At 44.5% G+C, this 14,539-nt stretch overlaps 2 pseudogenes; both read right to left on the reverse strand.

Moving 5' to 3' along the window:
- Nucleotides 1–4,484: 4,484 nt before the first annotated feature.
- Nucleotides 4,485–4,603, reverse strand: LOC134897890 (5S ribosomal RNA; annotated as a pseudogene).
- A 4,860-nt stretch (nucleotides 4,604–9,463) lies between these two features.
- LOC134897891 (5S ribosomal RNA) lies at nucleotides 9,464–9,582 on the reverse strand (annotated as a pseudogene).
- Between the last annotated feature and the right edge of the window lie 4,957 nt (nucleotides 9,583–14,539).

The following is a 14,539-nucleotide window of genomic DNA, read 5'->3' on the forward strand; positions in this document are numbered from 1 at the left end:
TATATATATATATATATATATATATATATTTATTTAGGATCTGGTTAGCATACCGCTGTTCGTGATGCTGGCAGTTGGAATACCGACGCTGGAATCCCAACACTGGCCAGTACATTGAACACAATGCCGGCACCGGAACTCCGACTGACGGCATCTCGGTCGTAAGTATGGCGGGGAGGGTTAGGGTTAGACTATGCTTGACGGGGGGAAGGAACGTAGGTTCACTATACTACAGGAAGGGTTAAGTGGGGGGAGGCTAGGGTTAGGCTGTGGGGAGGGATGGTTATGGTTAGGCTGCGGGTACGGGTAGAGAGGGTTAGGGTTAGAAAGGTAGAAGGGGAGGGTTAGAATACTTACCTAGCAGGTGTAGGGATTCTGCGCTTTGGGATGCCGCTGTTGGTCTTACAAGCGCCAGGATCCCAATGCCATCCCATAGATGTATATATATAGCTACATATGAGGTGGGACAGCTGAGGAAAGGTTGACTGGCCGCCAGGGTAAGTATGGGAGTGTGGAAGGGGGATGGGTGAGGGGTTTGTGTCTATACCATGATGGGGGAGGGGAAGGGGAAGAAATTGGGATTAATGTGTGGGATCCGCCTGGGTTGGATTGGGAAAGAGGCACGATGGGAGGAAGGAGGGGGATTTGAGACACAAAAGGGAAGGGAAAGGGCTTGGGTAAATAGCAGAGAGAGGGTGGAGCCAAGCAGGGGCAGGTATTGACTGAGGTGACCTGTCTTAAACTAGTACATACTTACAAAGATATATATACAGTTTCAAGTCACCAAATATAATTGGTAAAATCTTCATTGTGGCAGTGCATACCTTTCTATACAGCACTGCCCTACAGCCCTTCCGCGATCAGCAGCAATAGCAGCAGCAGCCACATACCGCAGCTCAGTCAGGATCATCAAGCCTTACTCAGGGTCGGACTGGCCCACAGGGGAACAGGGGAAACCACCGGTGGGCCCCACTGCCTGTGGGCCCTCCTCCTCCTCTAGGGATCAGGTTCCAGGCTCTATCCTAGTGCACTTGAATTATGCATTATACTTATGTTACATTATACTTTACAATAATATGGTTTATTATATATTTACCAAGGGGAACAGAACATGTACTCTGTAATGGTGAGCCAAACCTCTGTGGTGGCTGGCCACACCCTTAAGCAAGGGCCCCTAAAACAGTATCTCCCCAGTGGGCCCTTCATGCCCCAGTCCGACACTGGCCTTACTCAGGGGCAGATCCAGGAAAAAATGACAGGGGGGGCACCTTATGCACGCCTTCGGCGTGCGGTCCCATGAAGGTGCGCGTGGCCTCACAACAAGGGCATGACCTAGCAACAAGGGTCATGGCCTCAAAGGGAATGTCATATTCATAAGACGGGAAGAGGGTGACACTTTGGAGAGGCAGAGGGTAACAGGAGAGAGAGGGTGATGGGTTTATAGTGACTCAGGGGAGAAGAAGAGGGTTAGGCAGTGGGTGAAGGAGACATAGTGGGAGACGGAGAGGCAGTGGGTGACAGAGAGAGGGTGACAATGAGAGGCAGTGTGGGTAACACCGAGGAAAGGGTGACGAGGAAAAAGGGTGATGCCATGGGGAGGTGGCAGTGGGTAACAAGGAGAGGGGGACAGGGAGAGGCAGTGGGTACCTAAGGTCTCTGTAGGAGTAGGAGGGAGTAGTGAGACATTTGTAGTGAAGTTTACAGAGACATGAAGGGAAAGTATCGCTGGGGAAACAGACAGAAGAAAACATGGAAGCTTAACACAATAACTGAGAGGAGAGGGAACGAGAAAGCGAGAGAGGGGGGGGAGAGAGAGAGAGGGAGGGCGGGAGTGGGGGGGGGAGGCAGGGGCTACTGAACCCAGCAAACAGCCTAATATATCCTATCTAAAAATCAATAAAGCACAAGTGCATATATATATATATATATATATACACACACAAACAGTATGTGTGTATATACAGTATATATATATATATATATATATACACACACACACACAAACAGTATGTGTGTGTGTGTATGTATATATATATATATATATATATACACATATACACATACATATATACATATATGAATCTATTTATGTGGCTGCACTAGAGAAGACAGTCAGTGCTGGCACTGCTGCCCACTTCCCTGTCCTGAAGCCCTCTCACTGACCTTGTGCCCATAAGGGCTGCTGCTGCCCCACCAAGTCCGGGTGCTGCCGAGTTGCCTGCCTGATTCATGTGCGGCCCGCCAAGCACCAGCGGCTGCCGGTCAGTCGCATGTCGCTTGTGGCTGGACCGTGGAGGAGGGGAGGAGAGAGAAGGGGAAAGCCTCCCCTCTCCTCAGAGACTTCCGGCTTTACTACAGCCGGCTGCCTGCAGTGTACTGTAATGAGTCACTCTGACTCATTACTGCTGCCGCTGCCACTGGGCCCTTCATCGCGGCGGGCGCCAGTGAACTGCGCCGCCGCTTCTTTTTTCAAGGGACTGCTTTTTTTTTTTTTTTAAGTGCCAGACATGACAGGGGGGGCATGGGCCCGCGTGCCCCCCCCCCCCCCCCCGGATCCGCCACTGGCCTTACTTCACGGACCTGAGCTCGGATACTCCAGCTGTGCTACAGGGCGGCGCATGTTTCAGTCACCCTGCGGGATGTGCGCCATGATATCATGGAGCGTCAGTGCGGGAGAGGTCCAGGGGCAGAAACCGAAAGTGAAGCTCCTGCTGCGCCGCTATTACCACATTTAAATGCAGTATGTATAAATGCGGTGATAGTGGCGCAGCAGTAGCCTTCTCAAGCTCTTCCTACGCTTCATTTTCAATATTCCCGGTTTTTCTACCTCCGGGTGGTAACAGGGGGAAGCGTTTGATGTGTGAGTGTATGGGACCTTATGCGGCCATAGGAAATGCTGTGAGCTTTTTTTGATGGGGCCCCATTATTAATCCGGCTCTGACACACACACACACCCCCACCACCACTACACACACATAAAGTACACACACACACCTCCACCACCACATATACACACTACACACTATACACACCCACCCACCACCACATACAGTATACACACACAGTACACACTACACACACACATAAAGTACATACACAACTCCATCACCACATATACACACACACACAGTACACACACACACACACACACACCACATATACACACACAAAGTACAGACACAACCCCATCACCACATATATACACACTAAACATACACCACCACATATACACACACAGTACACACTATACACATACACACACACACACACACACCACCACATATACACACACTACACACTATACACATTTAGGACACACACACATTAATCAAGAAGCCATTAAGTTAACTTTGTCAGGCCTCATGCAGCAGCAGCTGAGCTCCCCGTGCAGTCTGGGGGCGCGGGGGTCGGGGGGGGGGGGGGGGGGGGGCAGAGCTTGGGCCTATGAGTCACAGCAGGACCCTGGAAAAGGAGAGACTGGAGAGGGAGGGGCACCCAGCACACTCAGGTGAGAGTGCTGGAGCCGGAGGAGGGGGCATGGGAAAGAGGAGGCTGCTGGCAGTCTGTGACAGGAATTTTTTTTTTGCTGTCAATGCTGCCAGTTTGCTGTGGGCCTATTTTCAATGGGGGGCCTGGAGCTGCAGCTCCATCCGCCCCATTGTTAATCCGGCTCTGGGAGTAAAGATCACTGAATCACAATCAGACAATCACAGAACAGAAAAGGCATAAGAGATATTAGGCTAGATGTAATAGGGTGCGATTTTTTAGGTGTCTAAAAAATTGCACCAAATTGCATGTTTGTAATGTAATAGGCAGCGGCGGATTGACATGCCGGGACGCTGGATCATATTCCGTTTGTCCAGACCGGCGTCCATTCATAGGCTGCCCGCCACCCCTATTCAGGCCGCCGCCAGCCGCGATCGCTTTAGTGCTCACTGAAAGCTTCTGTGCATGCGCAGAAGCTTAGTGAGCACTTTGAAAATAGCTGCCAGCTGAGCTTCTGCGCATGCGCAGTAGCCCCTCCTCCTCCCCATGATGCTCAGTGTTAATGTGACGTCCGTCCGTCACACGTCTTGCGCTGCCCTGCCCGTTCTCGGCCCGCCTCCCCTCCACTGCATCACGTGTTCCGCGGCGCCTCCCGGACTGGTCCCTGCACAGCACACTTGCAGATGCAGAAAGACTGCAGTGCACAAACAGGGCTCGCGGCTGCTGCAGGCTGCAGCTAGGGGAAAACGAGGGAGCGGCGGCAACCAGTAATTCTGACTGTGTCACACCAATTGTGTGACAGTCAGTCAGTAAGTACTGGTGGTAGGGGGGTGGGTGGGGGGGGTTGAGGAACAGGGGAGGGGTAATCATATATGAAGGTGACAGAGGCAAGTGCAGATTGATTAAATTTTTACAAGTAAAAGATGTGGAGTGCAAGTTTTAATAGTGTTGATTTTTAAAAAATACATATTTGGTATTGTGCTGACATCATGTATTTGATTCTACAGTACCCAATATTCCCAGGTAGTCTCCTTCCCTGGTACTGATTGGGCCCAAACACTGCTTAGCTTCCAAGATCAGACGAGATTGGGCGTACCAGTGTGGTGTGACTGTATGCGAAATAGGACATCGTAATACCACGTGGTTGATGGTTTTATTTCTAATGCTATAAAAATCTGGTGAGCTGGATTAAGTGAAGGATAGGAATAAAGGAAAGTCGAGTCTTGCCGGGATACTGCACCTCACAAGAACGGTGCGATCTCGTATCCCTCATTCAAGCCAGCTGGATGTAGAGTCTGCAGCTGGAAAATCCAGTACATTTCCCGTCTGGACAGCTTGTTCCCGAGATCTCCTCCTCTCTCGCCCAAGCAAACGTGTTCAATCGCCTTAAAAGTAAGTTCCTCAGGGTCGGAGTTGTGTTTAGCTGCGAAGTGTCGAGAGACTGCATGGCTGGCCACCTTATTCTTTATGTTTCTTATATGTTCTTGGATCCGGATTTTAAGGGGTCTTTTAGTCTTTCCTACATACTTCATTTTGCAGGTGCACTCCAGGAGGTAAATCACAGATGATGTATTGCAATTCATAAAGTCCTTAATAGTGTATTCATTCTTGTCCTCTGTATTGCTAAAGGTTTTCCTGTTCCGATGTAGGTATTTACATATATTGCACTTCCCACATTTATACGACCCCTTACATTTCAACATAGAAGTGTTGCTAGTGGATTTATCCCTCAGCATGCTGGGTGCAAGAAGGTCTTTTAGGTTTTTGGATTTTTTAAAGATTAGTTCTGGTCTGGGCGGTAAGATTTCTTTGAGAACTGGGTCCATTAGAAGAATTCCCCAATGGGATTTAGGGAGTCTCTAATCGCTTTCTCATGTTGACTAAATGTAGTAATGAATGCGATTCTTTCCTTCGTTTCTTCCTTGGTTTTATACGTTAGTAGCTTTTCACTATCCAAACACCTTGTTTTTTCCAGTGCTTCATCCAGGAGTGGCTTTGGGTAACTCTTCTCTTCAAATCTCTTCCTGTATATTTCCAATTGATCTTCACAGTCTTTTGTGCTGGTGCAGTTGCGTTTGATCCTTGAGAACTGGGAGGCCGGGATGTTATTCTTCCACCTATCTAGGTGATTGCTTTGGTAGTGTAGATAACTGTTCATATCTACTTTCTTAATAAAATTTTTGGTGGTAACTCTTCCATTCTCCCCAGTTAGAATTAGATCCAAGTATTCAACGGATCTAGCATTGGTTGTTGAGGTGAATGCAAGGTTCAAATCGTTGTCTCCCAACGCACTTACAAATTCGTTAAAAGCTTCTGGTGTGCCGTCCCAAATGATTAAAATATCATCGATATAACGTTTATAAAACACCACATTCTCCTTAAAAGCGCTTAGGGTGTAGACCTGTTTTCTCTCCCAACATCCCATAAAGAGATTTGCAAAGCTCGGGGCAAAAGTCGTACCCATCGCTGTGCCGCAGCATTGTAGATAAAACTGGTTTAAAAATTTAAAATAATTGTGGCCCAGGATAAAATGCATAATATCACATATAAAATTTCTGTGACTGTTGGTCAAAGATGGATCACTGTCTAAAAATTCCCTGCATGCGGCTATGCCTTTGGAGTGTTCAATGCATGTGTACAGGGATTGCACGTCCACTGTTGCCCAAATGTAAGTATCCTTCCATTGAACTGTTTTCAATAGGTTGAGCACTGATGTCGTATCTTTCAGGAAGGATGGGAGATCTTTTACATAATTCTTCAGGAAGATATCAACATATTCCGATAGATTTGCAGTTAGTGAGCCTATGCCTGCCACTATTGGACGGCCAGGTGGATTGCTCAAGGACTTATGTATTTTTGGCAGAAAGTAAAAAGTGGGGGTAATTGGATTAGACTGCATGAGGTATTGGTATTCCTCTTTGGTTATCACGTTGTTTCTTAATCCCTGTACAAGTAATGTCCTCAGGTCTTCCACTAGGACTTCTTTTGGGTCTTTCTGAAGCACTGTATACGATTTCGTGTCTCCCAAAAGTCTAAGTGCCTCCTTTGTATATGCATCAAGGTCCATGATTACTAATCCACCCCCTTTGTCAGCCTGTTTTATAACCAGGTTGTTGTTCTTCTGTAGTTTTTTCAAGGCTTCACATTCACGGTTTTTCATGTTCCTTTCCTTTACCGGTTTTAGTTCTGTGTCGCATAAATCCTTCTTTACCAGTTCATAAAACATGCTGATATTATTACCCTTTGATTCCAGAGGGTAATACTTGGATGTTGGTTTCAAACCAGATCTCGAGTGGTCTGCGTAGTTGCTTATGATCGCATCCTCTTTCCTTAGAAAATGTCTTTTAAGGGTAAGTTTTCTTATAAATTTGTTTAGATCGATGAAGGTCTCAAATTTATTGTGTCCACTTGTAGGTGCGAACGATAATCCTCTGCTTAGTAGTGTTACCTCTGGCTCAGTTAGTGTGTGTTTGGATAGGTTGAAGATGCCTTTATTTATTGGTTCAACTACTGTAGATTCCTTCTCTTCAGCTCTCTTCCTCCTACCGCCCCGTTTGCCTCTTCTTCGAAAAACCTTTTCTTCATGGGTGATGCTTGTTTGCTGTCCTCTGTCACCATGTTTCTTACCGTATCTTTTGTTCGTGCTCCCGTTCTTACCGATAAAAAATCCTGTTCGCCTGTTGGATCCCTTCTTTGTAAAGCTGAGAATCTGTTGGTGGTTTTTATAAACGTGTTTGATGGAGAATCCGTACTCCTATTGCTGGATACTCTTCCTCTATTTGGGACTGTTCTCCATCTGTATCTTCCCGTTGCGTTTTGTTGATGGTCTTGTACCTTGAATCTGCTCCAATTCTTTGTTAGGCCTTTATCGTAATCATTCTTGTCCCGTATAAACTTCTTTTCTTTTCCTTTAATGACTTCCCCTTCTACATGTTCCAATTTCTTGTTAAGTACTTTTTCGTTGATTGTATAATCATCCTTATCCTTAAAACAAAGCATTTCATTTTCTTTTGCTTTAATTTCAGTCTCTAGATCCACCAGGACATTCTTCTTCTTCCTGATGAGCAGTCTCATTAGATCTATGGAACATTTGTGTAAGATAGAGTCCCACTCCTCTGTGAACTGTGTGTCCATATTCCCAAAGGTAGGTTGTTTTAAAAGTCTCAAACCTCTTGGTACCCTGTTGACTGTCACGTAATGTTCAAGTCCCTTTATGTCCCACCAGGTTTTGACTTCTTTAACGAGGAGTTTTTCCATCCCCCAAAATAGATCGTCTAGGTCCCTTGTAGGTATGGGATCGTTAACCGTTTTACTCTCATTAAAAATTCTTTGGCATAGGTCATTTCTCTTTGTTGTGCGATCGTTATTTCCAAACATTCTAGTTTGATACTGGATATTTTATTCACCAGGCTGCTGTACCAATATACCAAAAAATACGTAAAGAAGCAGGGGTGGAGGTATAGCGCCACTTGTGAAGTGTAATCTCAGTAAATACAACTTAAAATAAAGTTAAAAATGTTTAAACATTACCATAAAAACACACATAACCTCATTAAAGGTGTCTGCCGGGCCCTAAGTATGCAGTGCCGGTATCGCACTGCTAGGCGTATGGAAAAATGGAGAGATAGGGTTCGGCGCTCAGTGTTGCTAAAAAATGGTGAGTTTAAAAGCCAAAAAATATATGCATATATAAAATTTATAAAAATAATTTTTAATATGTATGAGAGTAAAAAAAGGTTCTTATTACAAAAAGCATAAAAGGCATAAAAACATACAAAAGTCAGGACCAAATTTTAAAAGGATAAGGAGTTTAACTTAACTCAAGAACAGCAAGGGGTTAGTGCAGGAAACCCAACGCGTTTCGTCTCATCAGACTTCTTCAAGGGGTAGGGACATAATGAGCTTTCCTGTCTATTTATAGTTAGAAGTAGCTGGTAAAGGGGATGTGACATCACAGATCACATGATGCAATTAAGTATTGAAAAATTTTCTAAACATACAATTAGTGCGGTGAAAACATATTGGGTATATACTCAGAGCAGAGTCAGTGGTTGCGGGGTGCAGAAAACGGGTGTATTATAAGTAATACTTCATGTAAACAGTAAAAATCGATGTAATAGTGGCATTTCCGCCACACTTCCGGTTGCGGGTGACGCGATTTCGTCACTTCCGCCCCACTTCCGGTGCGCGATTGCGCATGCGCCCGCGGCGGCTCCCGGCTGTCAGGTTGTTTTGCCATTTCTTATCCCCGACGGGCGTCAAAGTATATGTGGAGGTTATGTCTCTCCAGTTAGGTGCGGCGGCGGCCATCTTTGCTGGGATTCAGTCCATCAGTTGTATAGGCTGGTGGCCATTTTTCAGAAGTTCATCTCATGTCCAGTTGTTGTTTACGTGTCCATAGCAACGGCACCATGATTAAAAAAGAGAAAGATAAAAGATAGTGCTCTTCAGGCAGCGGAGTTTTGCAGAATTCAGGACTTTGTATAAATTTCTTATATTTTATATATATGTATATTATTAAGTATTGTTATAACTTGAAAAGATATATAAATAAAATGCTGAAGCATTAATAAATATAATAGATAGATATAAAGATAAAAATATATAAAAATATATATAAAAAATATATATATATAAGAAATATAAATATAAAAAAATATATATATATATAAACGGGGGAGTATATATAGTGCAAGGTGCAATCTATAAATATGAATGAAATAACAGTGCGTTGTTAGAGGATGTATTCCGAGTCAGGGGTGGTTGAAGGGGGGTGGGTGGGAGGTGGGGGATTTAGGTTGGGGGGTGGGTGGGGGGGGGGGGTTGAGGAACAGGGGAGGGGTAATCATATATGAAGGTGACAGAGGCAAGTGCAGATTGATTAAATTTTTACAAGTAAAAGATGTGGAGTGCAAGTTTTAATAGTGTTGATTTTTAAAAAATACATATTTGGTATTGTGCTGACATCATGTATTTGATTCTACAGTACCCAATATTCCCAGGTAGTCTCCTTCCCTGGTACTGATTGGGCCCAAACACTGCTTAGCTTCCAAGATCAGACGAGATTGGGCGTACCAGTGTGGTGTGACTGTATGCGAAATAAGACATCGTAATACCACGTGGTTGATGGTTTTATTTCTAATGCTATAAAAATCTGGTGAGCTGGATTAAGTGAAGGATAGGAATAAAGGAAAGTCGAGTCTTGCCGGGATACTGCACCTCACAAGAACGGTGCGATCTCGTATCCCTCATTCAAGCCAGCTGGATGTAGAGTCTGCAGCTGGAAAATCCAGTACATTTCCCGTCTGGACAGCTTGTTCCCGAGATCTCCTCCTCTCTCGCCCAAGCAAACGTGTTCAATCGCCTTAAAAGTAAGTTCCTCAGGGTCGGAGTTGTGTTTAGCTGCGAAGTGTCGAGAGACTGCATGGCTGGCCACCTTATTCTTTATGTTTCTTATATGTTCTTGGATCCGGATTTTGAGGGGTCTTTTAGTCTTTCCTACATACTTCATTTTGCAGGTGCACTCCAGGAGGTAAATCACAGATGATGTATTGCAATTCATAAAGTCCTTAATAGTGTATTCATTCTTGTCCTCTGTATTGCTAAAGGTTTTCCTGTTCCGATGTAGGTATTTACATATATTGCACTTCCCACATTTATACGACCCCTTACATTTCAACATAGAAGTGTTGCTAGTGGATTTATCCCTCAGCATGCTGGGTGCAAGAAGGTCTTTTAGGTTTTTGGATTTTTTAAAGATTAGTTCTGGTCTGGGCGGTAAGATTTCTTTGAGAACTGGGTCCATTAGAAGAATTCCCCAATGGGATTTAAGGGAGTCTCTAATCGCTTTCTCATGTTGACTAAATGTAGTAATGAATGCGATTCTTTCCTTCGTTTCTTCCTTGGTTTTATACGTTAGTAGCTTTTCCCTATCCAAACACCTTGTTTTTTCCAGTGCTTCATCCAGGAGTGGCTTTGGGTATATATATATAAAATATACTGTATATACATAAATAATATATATATATATATATATATATATACAAGCAACGTGGCTTGGCACTCCAGATGTTAGCAAATAATGGATAGCATATAACGTGCTCTGCCTGGTGCAATGTGTATGATGTGCTCTGCCTGATGCAATATGTATAATGTGCTTTACCTGGTGCAATGGGAATAATGTGCTCTACCTGGTGCAATGTGTATAACGTGCTCTGCCTGGTGCAATGCGTGTAACATGCTCTGCCTGGTGCAATGTGTGTAGAGTGCTCTGCCTGGTGCAATGTGTGTGGTGCAATGTGTATAATGTGCTCTGCCTGGCGCAAAGTGTATAATGTGCTTTACCTGGTGCAATGTGTATAATGTGCTCTGCCTGGCGCAAAGTGTATAATGTGCTTTACCTGGTGCAATGTGTATAATGTTCTCTGCCTGGCGCAAAGTGTATAACATGCTCTACCTGGTGTAATGTGTATGTGCTCTACCTGGTGTAATGTGTATGTGCTTTACCTGGTGCAATGTGTATAATGTGCTCTGCCTGGCGCAAAGTGTATAACATGCTCTACCTGGTGTAATGTGTATGTGCTTTACCTGGTGCAATGTGTATAACGTGCTCTACCTGGTGTAATGTGTATGTGCTTTACCTGGTGCAATGTGTATAATGTGCTCTGCCTGGCGCAAAGTGTATAACGTGCTCTACCTGGTGTAATGTGTAGGTGCTTTACCTGGTGCAATGTGTATAACGTGCTCTACCTGGTGTAATGTGTATGTGCTTTACCTGGTGCAATGTGTATAATGTTCTCTGCCTGGCGCAAAGTGTATAACATGCTCTACCTGGTGTAATGTGTATGTGCTCTACCTGGTGTAATGTGTATGTGCTTTACCTGGTGCAATGTGTATAATGTGCTCTGCCTGGCGCAAAGTGTATAACGTGCTCTACCTGGTGTAATGTGTAGATGCTTTACCTGGTGCAATGTGTATAACGTGCTCTACCTGGTGTAATGTGTATGTGCTTTACCTGGTGCAATGTGTATAATGTGCTCTGCCTGGCGCAAAGTGTATAACGTGCTCTAGCTGGTGTAATGTGTAGGTGCTTTACCTGGTGCAATGTGTATAACGTGCTCTACCTGGTGTAATGTGTATGTGCTTTACCTGGTGCAATGTGTATAATGTGCTCTGCCTGGCGCAAAGTGTATAACGTGCTCTACCTGGTGTAATGTGTAGGTGCTTTACCTGGTGCAATGTGTATAACGTGCTCTACCTGGTGTAATGTGTATGTGCTTTACCTGGTGCAATGTGTATAATGTTCTCTGCCTGGCGCAAAGTGTATAACATGCTCTACCTGGTGTAATGTGTATGTGCTCTACCTGGTGTAATGTGTATGTGCTTTACCTGGTGCAATGTGTATAACGTGCTCTACCTGGTGTAATGCGTATGTGCTTTACCTGGTGCAATTTGTATAATGTTCTCTGCCTGGCGCAAAGTGTATAATGTGCTTTACCTGGTGCAATGTGTATAATGTTCTCTGCCTGGCGCAAAGTGTATAACATGCTCTACCTGGTGTAATGTGTATGTGCTCTACCTGGTGTAATGTGTATGTGCTTTACCTGGTGCAATGTGTATAATGTGCTCTGCCTGGCGCAAAGTGTATAACATGCTCTACCTGGTGTAATGTGTATGTGCTTTACCTGGTGCAATGTGTATAACGTGCTCTACCTGGTGTAATGTGTATGTGCTTTACCTGGTGCAATGTGTATAATGTGCTCTGCCTGGCGCAAAGTGTATAACGTGCTCTACCTGGTGTAATGTGTAGGTGCTTTACCTGGTGCAATGTGTATAACGTGCGCTACCTGGTGTAATGTGTATGTGCTTTACCTGGTGCAATGTGTATAATGTTCTCTGCCTGGCGCAAAGTGTATAACATGCTCTACCTGGTGTAATGTGTATGTGCTCTACCTGGTGTAATGTGTATGTGCTTTACCTGGTGCAATGTGTATAATGTGCTCTGCCTGGCGCAAAGTGTATAACGTGCTCTACCTGGTGTAATGTGTAGGTGCTTTACCTGGTGCAATGTGTATAACGTGCTCTACCTGGTGTAATGTGTATGTGCTTTACCTGGTGCAATGTGTATAATGTTCTCTGCCTGGCGCAAAGTGTATAACATGCTCTACCTGGTGTAATGTGTATGTGCTCTACCTGGTGTAATGTGTATGTGCTTTACCTGGTGCAATGTGTATAACGTGCTCTACCTGGTGTAATGTGTATGTGCTTTACCTGGTGCAATGTGTATAATGTTCTCTGCCTGGCGCAAAGTGTATAACATGCTCTACCTGGTGTAATGTGTATGTGCTTTACCTGGTGCAATGTGTATAATGTTCTCTGCCTGGCGCAAAGTGTATAACATGCTCTACCTGGTGTAATGTGTATGTGCTCTACCTGGTGTAATGTGTATGTGCTTTACCTGGTGCAATGTGTATAATGTGCTCTGCCTGGCGCAAAGTGTATAACATGCTCTACCTGGTGTAATGTGTATGTGCTTTACCTGGTGCAATGTGTATAACGTGCTCTACCTGGTGTAATGTGTATGTGCTTTACCTGGTGCAATGTGTATAATGTGCTCTGCCTGGCGCAAAGTGTATAACGTGCTCTACCTGGTGTAATGTGTAGGTGCTTTACCTGGTGCAATGTGTATAACGTGCTCTACCTGGTGTAATGTGTATGTGCTTTACCTGGTGCAATGTGTTTAATGTGCTCTGCCAGGCGCAAAGTGTATACCGTGCTCTACCTGGTGCAAAATGTAGAACGTGCTCTATCTGGCGCAAAATGTATAACATGCTCTACCTGGCGCAGTGTGTATAGGAGGTTCTACCTAGTGCAATGTGTATAAGCGGCACTACTGTGCGGTGTAATATGAATTGACACAATTATGTGGCCATGCCCCTTCCCCATGAAGCCACATCCCTAAAATTTTGCGGCGCACCTACGACGCGCACTTCCAATCCCTTCGTATAGTCAGCCCTTCAGAGCTGTACTCCTGCCACTTGACAGACCCCACCCCCTCAACAGATCCCACCCCTATTAGGGTTGCTTCCATAAATTTCCCGGGCTGGTTTCTGATCCTAATCCGCCCCTGGTAATAGGGTGCGAATTTTAAGGTTAAAACGGAATTTGCATGCGATTATTTGCAGTTTTTAGTAAAGGAAACATGCGGTTTTTAGTAATAAAAACATGCAGATTTTAGGTAATGTTTTTATTACTTAGTCAGAAGCATGCACAAATCAGTGAGATCCGTGCATGCTTCTGTCTGTAAAAGTAAAGAAAGTGTTAAAAATTGGAAAAAAAAAACGATGTGCAGGTCCCCCCCCCCAAAAGCATAACCAGCCCCGGGCTCTTTTAGCCGGTCCTGGTTGCAAAAATACAGGGAAAAAATTGATTGGGAGTTCCCCGTATTTAAACAACCAGAACCGGACTCTTGGACTGGTCCTGGTTCCAAAAATACGGGGGACAAACGAAGTAGGGGTCCCCCGTATTTTTTAAACCAGCACTGGGCTCCACTAGCCAGAGAGGTCATGCCGCAGCCGGGGGACACATTTATATAGGTCCCTGCGGCCAAAGCATCACTCCCCCAACTAGTCACCCCTGGCTGGAGTTCTCTGGGGGAGTGGGGACCCCTAAAATAAAGCCAAAAGCATAGTCAAGCTATTACATTTGTGATTTTCAGAAAACATGCAAATTTGCATTAAAAATTTGCACGTTTTCCCAAATCGCACCCTATTATATGTAGCTTATGATGTTACAATGTGAAATCAATCAAGTTGATGCAAGCTACATCTGCCCAGCACACAGTCACAGAATTAAAAATCTTATTTTTTTGTTTAGGTTAGACTAGAAAAAGGTGAACAAAAATGACCTTTTAGCCTCCAACTCTCACACATATAATATGCACTGCAATAAACAGAACAATTCATAAAATAAAATGGTCAGTTTTTTTATTGTACATGATGAATGCAGTATGGAGTACAGTGCTGTAACATTTTAGCGCTGTGTGCAAGAAACA

Source organism: Pseudophryne corroboree, chromosome 3, assembly GCF_028390025.1.
Source record: "Pseudophryne corroboree isolate aPseCor3 chromosome 3, aPseCor3.hap2, whole genome shotgun sequence".
Classification (NCBI taxonomy): Eukaryota; Metazoa; Chordata; class Amphibia; order Anura; family Myobatrachidae; genus Pseudophryne; species Pseudophryne corroboree.